We start from the raw sequence: 14,282 nt of genomic DNA, 5'->3' as shown, positions 1-14,282 counted from the left end.
GTTTATCAACAAAGCTCATTTAACTCTTATAGAGGAGAGGATAAGAATATGTAATCACATAAAGACTGTTGTAATCTACATATACAGATGTGCTCCATTAAAAAGCAACTAACTAAACTTTAACGTGCAGTTTCCCTGATGCCTCAGCTATTTGCTCTGCAACCTGACATACCAGCAGTGTAAGTGTGGCAAGCCCTTACTGTTTTGTTTTGTTGAGTCCATCCTACTTGCAGCTCACTGCCTCATTTCTGTGATCTGGAGAAGACATCTGTTCAGATGTGAATTCACAAGGACCTTATTTCTCACCTGCGAAGAAAAAACTTACCATAAGACACCTCTTAAAATATATGCAAAAAAGCCCCAAATGCTCTGTAACCATGATTAGCAGCAAAAGAAGGAAAATGCAATGCAGAAACTCTTCCATTAGGTACAAACTGTGCCAGGGCCCCCAGCGCAGCCCCCCACGGGGCGGCTGGCGTGGCTGTGGGGGGCCCTGGGTTCCCCCACGGGAGAGCTGCCTGGATACCTGGACCGGGGAGCCGCTTCCAGTGGAGGCCCAGCAGGAAACCCTGGTCCCAGCAGGACCCGTGTGGTCCCAGTCGTGGGTGCCAGTCTGTCCCCATCCCCAACCCTGAATGTGACTGTAAAACCGTACAAGTGGAACATCTGGATTCATGGCAAAAATAGATTTTACCAACAGGCTTCCTTGCAAAGTTGAAGATTATTAGTCTCAAGCTAAAAAGTGATTTTTAACAGAGATTTCAGCAAACTATCAGGTAGATCCAGTTTCTTGTGCGCCCTCTGAGAGAGTCCAATTAGACCCCTCTGCTCCCCAGCCCTTGCTATTTGCTGCATGCTGGGCATTTTGTTTTAGCTTGGAGTTATTTCTTGACTGCTGAAAAGTACGAAAGGTCTGTCACGCTAATTTGCCACATTGAAGTGATTCAACAAATTGCCCTGTCAAACTGAAAGGATCTCTGTAGGTTTCCTCAACAACTCATAAAATAACATCTCACTCATCTTGTTACAGGCAAACATACAATGGTTACATTTAATATTGGGCAAACAGCAGGTAGACTTTGGCTGTAGACTTTGACTTTAGAAAGTTACTCAACTCTTGAACTTTAGACCCTCAAAACAAGCGAGAAATTCCTTTCATAGTGGGAAGGAAAACAGATCCCTGGATAATGTTGCAGAATTTGTCCAGTTATTTGTTTTAAACTGCAACTGAGTTACATACAGAAACTGAGAAGGAACCAGCAAGGTAACTGGTATAAAACAACAAAACAAAGAGATCTCCTGTGAAAGCAATTTCTTCAAGAAGATGTAGAGACATGCTTTTGGGAGTCATGAGGATCCAGATAGGCCCAGTGTTGCCTGCCAGTGATTTTTCTTCAACCCACACAGTATTTTATTGTTATCACTCCGTTACCCTATCTCCATTTACACTCTGTTTAAGAGGAAAAAAAGAAGATTTAAGCTTGTGTGGTATGGAGAGAAGACCAGTGTATTTAAGCATGTAGTAGTAATGGGGAAGGTTGGGGTATCCGGGATCTCAGGTTTGAAATAGCTTTACAGACACTGAGAAGGGCTGAGTGTGGGATTGACAGTGCAGTTAAATTGCTGGGGTTCCCTAAATAATCTATAAATCCTCCCAGGCCTCCAAACCTGCTTCTCCCTTCTTCAAAGCACCAAGAATATGAAGTGCAAACACAAATGACAGCACCTCTGTGGGTCCTCATTGCCCTTTTGGGGTTTAAATGAAATGTTTGTACCTTCTCCATTGACACAAGAGACATTATCCAGTTGATTTTGGATGCCTGGCTGAATTACACAAACTATGGCCATGGAAGATCTACAGAGCTGTGTTGCTCCTGGCGCTGGCTCTTCATCCTGGGGCCACCTGAATCCCAGACTTGATGACACAGCTGTAGGTGACTGTTTCCAGGGGCAGATCTCAACTCACGCTTCAGATCTTGGGAAAATTCAGACTGGCTCCTTGTCATTACAGGATGATAATTAAATCTTCTGTGTTTAATTTAAAAAAAAAAAAAAGTATTACTTCTCTCCATTGCTCATTCCAGATTGTTTACCTCGGTCCTTCTGGTAAGTGGCTTTTTCCAAGCATTTGTAACCCACAGATCACTGAGTGGAGCAGAAATAACGCTCCCCAGATGTGGCTCTGCTGTGCCTGCAGCATTCCCTTCCTTGTGATAACTGTGAAGCCATGTCCTTGAAAACAGCGTGTTAGCCAGCACTGAGCAGACAGGCTTCCTAGCACAGCTCTTAACAAGAAGTCTGGAAACCCAAAGTACTTCCTATCTGAGCCTTACCCCTCACCCCAATAAATACAGCAAGGGAAAGCATACGCTACCTGCATTAGCTTGGAAGTTCACAAGGATTATCTTGCGAGTGCATAGTGCCTTCTGGTGCATAATGCCACAGCTACAGTTCAGGCTTATAGTACTTCAGGCGTTGGGTTTGATTGTCAGGTTAGCTTTGCTTAAGCCTGCTTCTAGCAGTCCTCAGTCATCTTTGCATTTTCATATTTAAGATCAGGTTTCAAAAAAACTCACAAATGCAAGTGATAGGCCCATGTTAAAAATGGAATAATAATAACCACAAAGCAAGCCATTGTTTCAGTGAAGAACAGTGTTCTTGAGGAGTAATATATTAAATGTAAGTATGACAACAAAGACTTCTCTATTCATCTAAAATCAGATCTGAAAACTGTTCAAAATCTTTAGATGGTCTCTAGATGGCACTGTGACTCTATATAATGATTAATATAAAGTCAACCACCCTATTTAAAAAGTGTTTGCATTGTCAATTGGGTAAGAATTCACAGCTACCAAGTGATTAGCTTCCAGTTCCTTATGTATCAGAGTTGTAATAATAGCTGTATTTATAGTGCTTATTTACTTTTTGGGTCACAACACAAGCTTGGGCTTCACGAGATACCCTCTTCAGTTTGTTCACAGCTAATACTGCAAACACAGCCAGCTGGGTACTGTTATACTTGTATGTTCTTTCCTAAGTTAAGTGAATTAGCTAGTTAGGGACTCACTTGACTATCATTCAATCCCTGTAGTATCTCAGGATGTAGTATCTATAGCCAGGTTGTTATATCCGACTAGAAGAAGCACTTAAATGAAGGGTTAATCATCTGTTCACAATTGCTGGGTATCTGTGTGATGAGTGTTAGCAAATTCACTGCTAGCCATCATCTTGCTAAAGACATGAAGAGATATATTATCCAGTGTCTTAATTCAGTAGAGATAGTAACTTTTTCTGCTTCCAGAGTGGAAATTAACATCTTTTTAAAGTGTTAAAATATAAATCAGTTTTCCAATCTACATTACTATTCAGAATTGCTACTTGAGGAAACCCTAGTGTAGGTGGTAGGTGATGCACAAACGAAAAGCAGGTTTAAGATCACAGGGATCTTTTCTATTGATGGAGAGACTGGTATTGAGTGACCTCCTGATTTATACTGATAAAATCCTCTAACATTATTTCCTTAATGGAAAGCAGCATGGCAGCTGTCATGATGAAAGATCAGGCTTAGCATTTTGGATAATCATTCTGTGTGTTTGGGCTGCAGCTGGATATCATCTCTAAGAATGTTAAAGAATTAGAATGAGAGAAGAATACTGTTTTCTACAAAGTATCTTAATCTGTTCCAACCCATTGAGAAGACTAATGCATTATATAATCCTCTCTCATTTGTAATAAATACTTTTTAATAGTGGTATGTATTATCATTATGTGAGTACACTATGTTTCAACAGGAGATATAAACAAATATTATAATGTAGACACAACAGTAGGGAATAAGGTTATCAAGTAAAAATGACAAAACTGTTCGTGGTCACATACCAAGGAGTCCTGAGCTATTCTGCCACTCACCGCTGGGCTGCAAAGCTGTGTGTCTTTCCTAACTTCAAGTCAAATGTTTCCAATTTGCACAAAGATAATTTCACTGCTATGAAACCAAAGAGAAGCCTAAGTCAAGCCCATGGTGCTACACCTGAGGTAGTCAGTTGGTTCAGTTTCTGCCGTTCAAAGAATGGATGCAGACTGTGTTCAGACTTGGTGATAGTGATTTCTTAGCACACTCATCAACACAGGTGGTAAGCAGACTGGGAGAAATACTGATCACAACTGAACTCCATTAAGTGCTGGACAACTCTCTCTGTGTTGCTAATTTCTTTACAGTGCCCAAGAGGGACCAGAGACCCTTACAATGTAAAGATAATCCATGCAGATATTGTAAATAAATATTGCCAGTTCATAATTTTGTGTTTCAGATTTCAGTGGGAAAAGGAGACACACCAACTATAAAATGTAATTAGTAATTCTTTCAATAGATTAGGAGAGGAAACTTAAAAAGCTTTAAACCACATAAGCAGCCACAACATTTTTGAAAAGCAAGCCACTCGACCTTAGCTGACTGTCAGATGATGTGGGGATATCTGCATATGTGCATGCACACATTGTAGAAGCAAGAGCGTATCACCCAGCTGGGGTTCCCATTCTCACTACTTTTGTGCAGAAAGCTAAGGGCTGCATGCATGTACACACGCACACGTACACACACACAGAGTCCCAACAGTGATGGAACAGCCCAGCAAAGTTGGTTTTCAAGTGCTACATTTAATTCTGATATCCCTAATCTTCCTCCAAAATTAATCACCTGTTTTGGACTCCTGGAGTGACAATTTTCATAGCAACAAGGAACTTTAGCAGATGGTTCCACACTGAGAGAACCCAGTCAGCGTCCCATCCTCAGAAGTGGGTTTGAATGTTCCCTGATGCAAACCTGTGTTGCAGATAGGTGTCCTTGCAAGATGGGAGAGGGGTGATGGTTATTTGCTGTCCTGTGCTGCCAGCTGAAAATGATGAAGCTCCATCTCATGCTGGTGCAGCGTGTACTTCTGTCTGGCTTGAGCTCTGCCCCCCAGCATCCTAGGGAGAAACGTTTTAGATCAACAAGTGTATTTTGTTGTTGTTGTGTAGATCAGCTGCTATACAAGCAGCACAATGGTGGAATTACTGATTACAACAGACTGAGTTTTGAGGATCAAGAATCCTCTCCAACAACTAGGCATTATGTGCAATTCAGCTGCCATATGATTTATGGAAACATATGGACCAAGGTAGGTATAGAATTAAAACGGTAAGTCAGTTTATGCCTTCTTCTTGCCTCAGTGTCGATGAGCCTGTGTTCTGACCTACACATAGCTAGAAATTTTAATTAAATGAGAAGCTAATCTGAAGTAATCTAGTTAATGTTTTGCAAAATTAATAACACCTGTTTACTGTCCATGTCCACAGAAAAGAAAAAGTGAAAACACTTTTTATTAATGAAACAACAGTTTCAGCTTTTTGGTCCCATCTCCCTTTCCCCACCTCTTCATTCAAAGACAAGAGTAAAGAAACTGATGGTGCACATTACAGTAAAAAATGGCACTTCAATAATTCTGCCTCTCATCAGTTTACACTGTGCTCCTCAGAAATCTGAAGAGTCATTGGTTTTAATGAGCTATATCATACTACAAAGCTACAAGAAATGGTTTGCCAACAACGTCTACCTGTTCCTTGTTCTTAAATGTCGCTTACTTACAGATTTAATGTCAGTGTTATGGCTGAAATTTAACACTCCTGATTCCAGAACACAAATTCACATTTGGCTTGTTGCTACCTTACAGAAAATGAAAACCAAGTTTGTTCTCTGCCAAGATAGGAAGTATATTTTATCCAGGGAACAGAAGTAATATTCAAAGACAATTCAGAGTCCAGGCTTCCAACTCAGTGGAAAATGTAAAAGGTCATATTGAAAGAAAAATGTTGCATTGAGAAATTTTTTTGGAAAAAAGCCTTATTTGTAATATATCTGTGCTATGAAGTTCAGATTTTGATCTAAAACCACCTATTTAAAGGGGTCCGGATTCTGATCCAAACCCACTTGTTTAAAAGGCTTCAGATTTTGTTTCACTTTGATGATTCTGACTAAAAAAAAAAAAATCAACGTAAACCATTTTGTCTCAATTCAAAGATTTCAAAATACTATTTTGTTTCAAGATTTGTGATTTGAATATTTCAGAACTTTGCTCTGAGAAGCAATAATGTTTTAACCATTTGCCCTGCTTCACAGTAAAATATATCAGCTTTTAGCCTTTTCCTGCTAGAAATTCCATTTTGCAAATGTCCAGATTTGCACTGTGATTTTCTTCCGTTTGGTTAAACAAACTTTGCTTGAATTTGTTATTAAGTAATTATTGAAAAACATCCTCCAGTTAAGTAAAGGAAAACTGATGTAAGTACTCTTCAGTTAAGTAGATGATAGATCAAAACCTCCAGCATAAACAGAGACCTTAGTTATGGTTACACTGTAACTTTCCTGGGGAAATAAATGAGGGAATAATTAGAAAATCTGGGGAGGAGTTTAATGGGAACTTGCATCACAGAAAAGTTATGCCATGTTTTTGAGCTTGCACTGGCTACACTCAGCTTTTTTTCCAGGATCCTCTTAAGTAATTCTAGATCAGCTGGTTTAACTCTGGTCCTTCTTGCTCACTGAAAATTTTTGGTAAGCACGCTGCTAAGCAGAGCTGCTTCTGGTTGTACCAGCAGTACCAGCTTCACCATCTTCAGCAGAGCATAACAAACAGTGTTCCTTGCCTGTATGCTTAGGACCGATGTGCAATAAGACACAGAAACAAACAGCCTCTTTGTTCCTACGTTGCCAATGTGGGTTTTTTGGCAGACATCATAGGGTTGAAGTATCTTGGCACTAAGCTCCCTGAGCACCTGCCCCATCACACACCCCAGGCACAGAGACAGGGGAACAGCTGAATACCTTCTTTGGGAAGATTTTCCGATATCTACCCGATATTATAAATCATGCCTATTTGCCCTTTGACTGTCCTGGAAAAGTTATGTTAACTTTCTACATGCAAAATGAGACTGTGAGAGTTTACAGAGAGAGCAGCCCTTGTATACCAGTTGTGATCGTTTAGACAGTGGCACACTAATCCCTCCTAGCTGGCAGTGGGGAATGAGTAATGTTTGTCCCAGCCATCTAACAAGCCACTCCCATGCTTCTGAACATGGGCCCTGAATATTTTCCTCTTTTCTGATAATTCAAGTGATTGGGATTTGTTACAACTGAACAGTTGCTATAAATTAATTCAACCTACTAGTTTTTCTTCCTAAGGGAAAAACCTGCATTTTATTTTATTTTGCCAGGACACTCTTCAAAGGCCCAGGCTTTGCCAAAGCTGTGTAAAACTTCTAAAATCAAAGGACTCATTACAAACTTCTGTCATTTTAACTTAGAACTTTCCCTGGGCTTTCCCTGGATTTTACTTGAATTTCATTTTTCCTTTCTTTGCTTATGATTTGATGGGGTTAGTTGAGTGCAAGTAGTTACTGAGAGGCAACAGTTTCTCTTGGAGTCCAGCTGATTTACCGTGCCCTGAGAGTCTCAGCTCTCGTCCTTGGTTCTTTTTCTGTCCATGTGTCTCCTTGTTCATCTGTAAGAGGTACTGTACTAGTACAAATTTACAGATTATTTATTTTGATGAGCGTTGTTGAATCACTAATGTCTTTTGCTGCACCTCCTTCAGCAGATGGTTCAGCTTCCCTGATGTTATTCAATGTGTTTCTGATGCATTTTGTGTTTTGTGCTTCATTTTACAGCAATCTGTCTCTTTTGCAGGTGTTCACAGAAGAAACAAGGTTTTCCTTTGCTTGTTTACTTTCTTAATATAGATTTTAGATTTATTCCTTTGAAAAAAACAAAACAAAATACCCAAGCCATTAGCATAGTGTCATTTTTCACATCACAGCACAGAAGGGGATCAGGATGTGCTTGTGCACACCCAAAGTTTTGAAACTAGAACTCTGCTCTCTAGTACCATTTGAATTGTTGTGATAACGTCTTTTCTATTAGCTAACTGCTGTTAGCTGTCTTAGTGCTGTCTAGCATTTTGTTCCTTAAATGTACTTTTTAGTCTTGTAGTACAGCAAGCATGGCTGTGTTTGATGTCATCTCCTTTGCGCTCTAGTACTACAAACGTGAACCTGAGTCTGCTGAAGGCCACATCCAGATCACATGTGGCTTACCAAATCTCGATGTGGCTCTTGCTTCCTGCCCTGAATATGTATGCTCCTGACTGGTTACAAGAGTCCTGCCTGCTTCTTGATGCAGGTTAACACTAGCAAATGCAGTAATCACATCCCAAGTATAGGATATAGGAATAACCCTTTCACCTTTAGGAGGGACTAGACTAAAGTTAATTTTGTCATGGCAGAGGTTTAATTAACTGTACTTACGGGAGATCTCGGTAATCAGTTTCTCAAGCAAGAAGCAGTTCCTTAGATTAGATGACATCTCTCTCATGGAGTGATCAGAGCTCATAAGAAGCCTTTCTTGCAGTCCTGTCTTACTGTGGCTCAGGAAAATCCAGAGATCTTGCCTTACATTTCTATAAAGTAAAAAAAAAAAAGGAAAATAAAAAATTATAACCTTCATTGCACAGTTGGCTGTATGCACAAATTCCTGTCAGCTAGTTTGTCACTCATTTGTACACTTAACAAAACTAACCGTAAGGCACTGTGACATCTAACTGCTAAACCCCCAAACCCCCAGAAGAGAAATACTGTTCCATCCCAGACTGACGGACAACAGCAACACCTACGCCACTTCCCTGCTTGTATGTGCTCGATTTCTCCACAGGCTATTTCAGCCTTAGAAGTTCAAAGGCAACCCGCAGCAGCGAGACCCCGGCTGGGGCCTCCCCAGCGCAGGCACGGGAGGAGAACTGGGCTCCCAGCTCAACCCAAGCACGGACCGTGCACCTCCGTCCCTTGGACACACTTTGGGGACTGGCAGCACTGAGGGCTTGAGGAGCAGGGTGACATGGATGGGGTGAGCCGGTCAGGCAGCTCTCTGTGACAGCCTCCAGTCAGCGTCAAGGGAGAATAACACACTCCTACCGAGGGAGCGATGAGAGAAGCTGTCCCCAGCTTGACTTAGGAAGGTGCAGGAGGAGATAAGGGATGGGGAAACAACACTTTGGTGACCTGCTGGAAGGCAAGAAGGGGACAAACAAGCCAGGAGTTCCAGTACCCTGCTCTTGCGGAAGGGAGAGTCTGTGGGGAGGCATGATGATGCTCTGATGGGCTGGGGCAGCCAGAGAGTGTCCCAGAGCAAAAGCTGTGCTTTCTTCTCCCCAAAGGCAGGCTAGCGTGTGAGGCACTGCTCTGGGATGAGTAAGACATGACTGGAGAAGCAGGGAGACTGGCAGTGGTCACACAGTCTCCCACCGGCAGGGAACAGAGCTCTGCATACAATGCTTCCCGCCTGCTTGCTTCTCCCTCCCTCCGTGCTTCTCCCCAAGCCCAGCCGGTTTCTGGGGAGACAGAAGGGCCACCATCCCCCAAAAGTCCTGTCCTAGGAAGCATTTAGATGGTAGTTTGGTTGTTGGCAACTCCATTGCAGTGACCCTGAAGTAAGCCTGATGTCCTGTGGGACAATGCTGCATGGCCAAATTGGAGCCTGAAAGCAGGCGATTGCCCAGCTTGCTCTCCTGGGTGGTTCTGAAACTGCTGCCACAACCCGCCCTCACTTTCTTTACTGACATTTACCATCCTCAAGCTGGACATTTAAGGTTTCCGTTCTGTAGAGATGAGATTCTCCCAGCCTGCAGGCAAGTGTAAATTTTTATTTTGCATGTAAGATTTTTCTTCCTGTTTTCAAAGCTTAGCTCAGAGAAACTATTTTGCACCCTGATATAGAAGTATAAAGATGTTGTGAGACGCAGCTAACGCCCACTTCCAAATACCTGATTGTTTTCCTCTTGAAAGGACTTTTATTAGTTCTTGGCCTTTAGTTCAAGACTTTTAAGATTTACAGAAACACAGAGAAATCCTATCTGATCAAACATTAAATGCTCTTAAAGACAGAACAGTCAGAAAAAGTTTCTTCTAATTATGTGCTGCTACGTGGAACGCAATGCAGCAGTCTGATACTGCTTGCTTCCTGACATGTTACTTCAATCACTTGCAGAGGAAATATCAACCTCAGTTGTATCAGTAAAGAGAAGAAAGGTCTTGTGATTGCTAAATTTGACAATCTGTAAATTAGGCATTAGATCTCTGCCAATACAGACATCCAGTCAATGTTAGTCACTGCTAAATGGAGAGGAGGATTCAATTTCCCTTTTACTCCACTGCAAGTCAGGAGGTGATCTGTGGGATTAAAATAACAGTGTAAAACTAGCATAAATTAAGGGACTCAGGCTCTGAAACATTTGGTCTCAGTAATTTTCTGCAATAACAAAGTAATTATTATTTTACATTTAACATCTTCCATACTTTTAAGACTGATATAGACAGCTACAATTGGGTGCCATCTATATGGTAGTCAATCCCATACATTTTCTAGTACTTAATTATAAATCTTTATTTTCGTGAATATTTACTGTGGAGTCAAATTATAGAAACTGGAGAACAATGTTGTTTCCAATTAGAGTAAGAAAAAAAATCAAAGGCTTGGTTTAAGTGGGATGTTCAGTTTGCAGCATATCTGGGTGTGTTATACAGGTTATTCATGGGACAAAACTACAACTGTTTTGTGTGCAAAGAGAACTTCTGTCTCAAGTGTCATATCAAGCTCTGTTTCATAAGAAGTAGAAGGACCTCTTTCAAGAAATCACAGTGTTTCCTTAGAGAAGTGCAAGCTTATGCATCAAACTGAGAATGCTGGCTAAAAGCTGGAGAGATATTCTTAAAGCACGTTGAGCAAAATATTTAACGCTCATTTTCTTTCGCAAGAACAAGATTCAACAGCATGTGATTGAAATAAGGAGCTGAAACTGTGGCTCTTCAGTTTCTCAAGCTAAGCATTATTTCACATTTTAAGGTGACTTTGTGATATGGTCAGCGGGTTACTTCAGAATGCTTTTGACTCCTGTACCCCCACACAGACTTTCTGTACTTAGAGTTGCACTACCATACATAACCTTGCTTATGTCACCAAGGCCAAAATAAGTCCAGGTATTGGTTCTGAATACTATAATTATATGAACATCATGTGCTCTGAGACAAAGCAAAAGCTTTCAGCCAGACTTGCTGGTTAATAAATTCAGCCCTTACAGGTGTTACACAAGAGCCATCTTGCCATAAACTGTATGTGCAAAACAATGATTGGAAAAGCAAGCACAGCTACTTCGTGGAAATTTCTCTGACACGCTTGAGCACAAAGTCAGCTCTTTCAAAAGATTCCTTCTTTTTATCAGTGTTTTAGCATGACAATTTCCCAGCAATCCTGTTCTGCCAACTTCAAAAATATATTCTCCAATGGCGTTCTAACCTTTCCACAGTTGCCCAGAATGACTTCATAGGCTGACTATGATTAGGTTTTCCAGATCAGTAAGGAAGAACTGGTGCTTTCTGTCTGATATGCATCCTTTACTCTTCATGTAGCCTACCAGGCTGCCCACTGCAGACAAGCATTGACCCCAGAAAGAAATTGTAGTTCAAATAGAGCAATGCAGAGCAATATGGCAGAAAACCATTTGTACAAGCACACAATAGTTAGGGGTTCTTAAGATCTTTACACACCTTATCCTTGCTTTTTAATAAAGCATGTTAAAATATATTACAAAAAACAGTGCAAACCGATGTTGGGGCTTGTACTAAAGAGGACAAGCAGGTACATGCCTATAGACTGATGATACTCATGGATTTATTTCATTGTTCTGCTGTTGTTCATTACAGTACTCCCATCTCTGCCCCCCCCCACCAGCCTCTGTAAGAATGGTCTAGCTTTATGTTTCCTCTACAGTTAACACTGTTTTTTTTGCCACTGAGAAGCCTCACATAAGTGACTGAAAAACTTGTGTACTTCCCGCATTACCAATGAAGTTGAGGAAAAAGTTAAGTTCCACTTTGTATTTTTATGGGAGGTGCCACTCGCTTCTCTTGGCAGCCATGGTAAAGCAATGTATTCTCATGCTGTCTTTGCATTGGTTTACATTTTTGTAATTAAAACATGTTGGAAGACCTTACATGTTCAATGTGAAAGTATGGTCCTTATAGGTTTGTTACAAACATGTTTTTTTTTAGCTGGGGGTACTGTCTGAACTTTTACTTGATCGTTATTATGTTGATTATAATCAAGAACTAAGTATTACTGGTGCCTTTTTTATAGTACTAATGGTTGGGTCAAACTTAACTTGCATGCTTTTCTTCTTTAAGAATATTTGGGCATTTTCTTGAGTGAAAGGGGAGATTTTCAGAATTCTCATATTGTAAATTTTTTTATTTATTAGTAGGAGTTATTATGCTAGTTGAATGCTCCTGTTCAACATGGTTGTCCTGGGTTGAGTGAGTGGTGGAGTTTTTTGGTGGCAGGGGAGGGGGCTATCAGGGCGGCCCCCTGTGCAAAGCTTCTTGAAGCTCCCCCAGCTCCATGTCAGCTCCACTTCTGTTTGGGAAATTGAGCCAATCAGCTGCGCCTCTGTGATAACATATTTAAGAAGGGACATGGTGACGAGCAGTGGGACTTGTGAGGAGGAGTTGCTGCAGCTGCGTGAACACCAAGGTCAGGGGAGGAACGGAGGAAGAAAGGAGGGGGGAGGTGTGCCGGAGCAGAGACCCCCCTGTATCCTGTGGTAAGATGGCAGGGTGGCCCCCCCCCTGCCACCCATGAAGATCTACAGTGGAGCAGACAATGATTTATGGCCTGTGGCTTCTGCTTGGGATAATCAAGGTTCTGTGCCCGAAGAAGGCCGGGGTCTCATGGGAAAAGGCAGCCCCGCTGCTGTAATTCAGCACTGGGAGGATTGCAGCATGTGGGGGTGTCCCACGCCGGAGCAGCTCGGGAAGGGCTGCAGCCGTGGGAGGGAATCCAGTTGGAGGAAGTTAGTGACCCATGACGGAGCAGTGTGGGGAATGCTGCGGCCCATGGGAGGAATTCATGTTGGAGAAAGTTTGTGGAGGACTGTCTGCTGTGAGAGGGGGACCACGATGGAGCAGAAGGAACAAGTTCCGGACACTCCCCTCACTGAAGATGAAGAAAGTGGCAACGCTGACTGCACCCCCCATTCCCTGCCCCTGTGCCACTGGGGGAGGAGGTAGAGATATTGGGAGCAGAGCTGAGCCTGGGAAGAAGGGAGGGGTGGGGGGAAGGTGTTCTCAAGGCGTGGCAATGCTTCTCACTGTCCTACTCTGTTATGTGTTGTTAGTGTCTGTAATAAATGTATGTTCTTTTTTTTTTTCCTTCCCCTAATGAGTCTGCCTTTTGCTCGTGATCATAAAGGGGAATTTTTTCCCATCCCAGTCCTATCTCGAACCCCAAGCCTGGTTCTCTGTCCCTTCTCATTGCTGGAGGGGAAGGGAGAAAGAGCTGCTGCATTGTGGTTGGCTGCCAACCAGGCCTAAACCACGACAATGGTATATTTAAATTTTGAGAATAATTGACTGAAAAGACTTGATTTTTCATGGGATCTATCATATAAAAATAATATCAAAGCTAAATGACATTTAAAAACAAAATCAAGCCTGATACACTAGTTGATTAAAAAGACTCACCTAATGGTTTGTCTGAAAACTGTTTACCCTTTCACTTTTTTGAGGAAGAGAATGATTTTAGAACAAAAGAAATATTTTGCTGTAAATTGCATGCAAGTCAAGAATAAAAGATCTAGAAACTGTTGGAGAATGGCTCAGAGACAAGGGTCCTGTGCCTTTAGCCAGTAGATTGTAAGCCTGCATGCTTAAGTTGTGCCTTGTCATGTATTAAGAAAATCTTGGAATGAACATTAGCACAGGCTCTGCTCATACAAAAAGAAAAAGGGGGAATTGTTGGAGAATGGCTCAGAGACAAGGGTCCTGAGCCCACCGAGCAATTGTATGATCAGAGCCTGCTCTAGCTGCTGATGCTGGGCCTCACTAGGGTTTGCCTGCAGCTGCTCGCAGCTGCTGATACAGGAGGAATGTCAAGGACGCTTCAGCCCTGTGTACCGTGGTGTGTCAAAAACAGGTTAAGGGGAATTAGGAATAGTGGTCTGAGAAACCTAGTGTTATGATAACGGTGGTCTGAGAAACATTGTGTTACGGTACTGTCGTGTATTGAAAACAAGTAGCATGAGAAACTTAGTGTTATGAGAAGCTTGTGCTGTAAGCTAACTGCAAGTAGGTGGACCGTGCGAATACGACCTTTAGAGCTTAAGCCAATCAGCTAGTGACTAGTAGGCATAATAATTATCATT

The sequence above is a fragment of the Tyto alba genome, unplaced genomic scaffold, assembly GCF_018691265.1.
Source record: "Tyto alba isolate M040663 unplaced genomic scaffold, T.alba_DEE_v4.0 Super-Scaffold_14, whole genome shotgun sequence".
NCBI lineage: Eukaryota > Metazoa > Chordata > Aves > Strigiformes > Tytonidae > Tyto > Tyto alba.
This window is presented reverse-complemented; position numbering follows the sequence as displayed.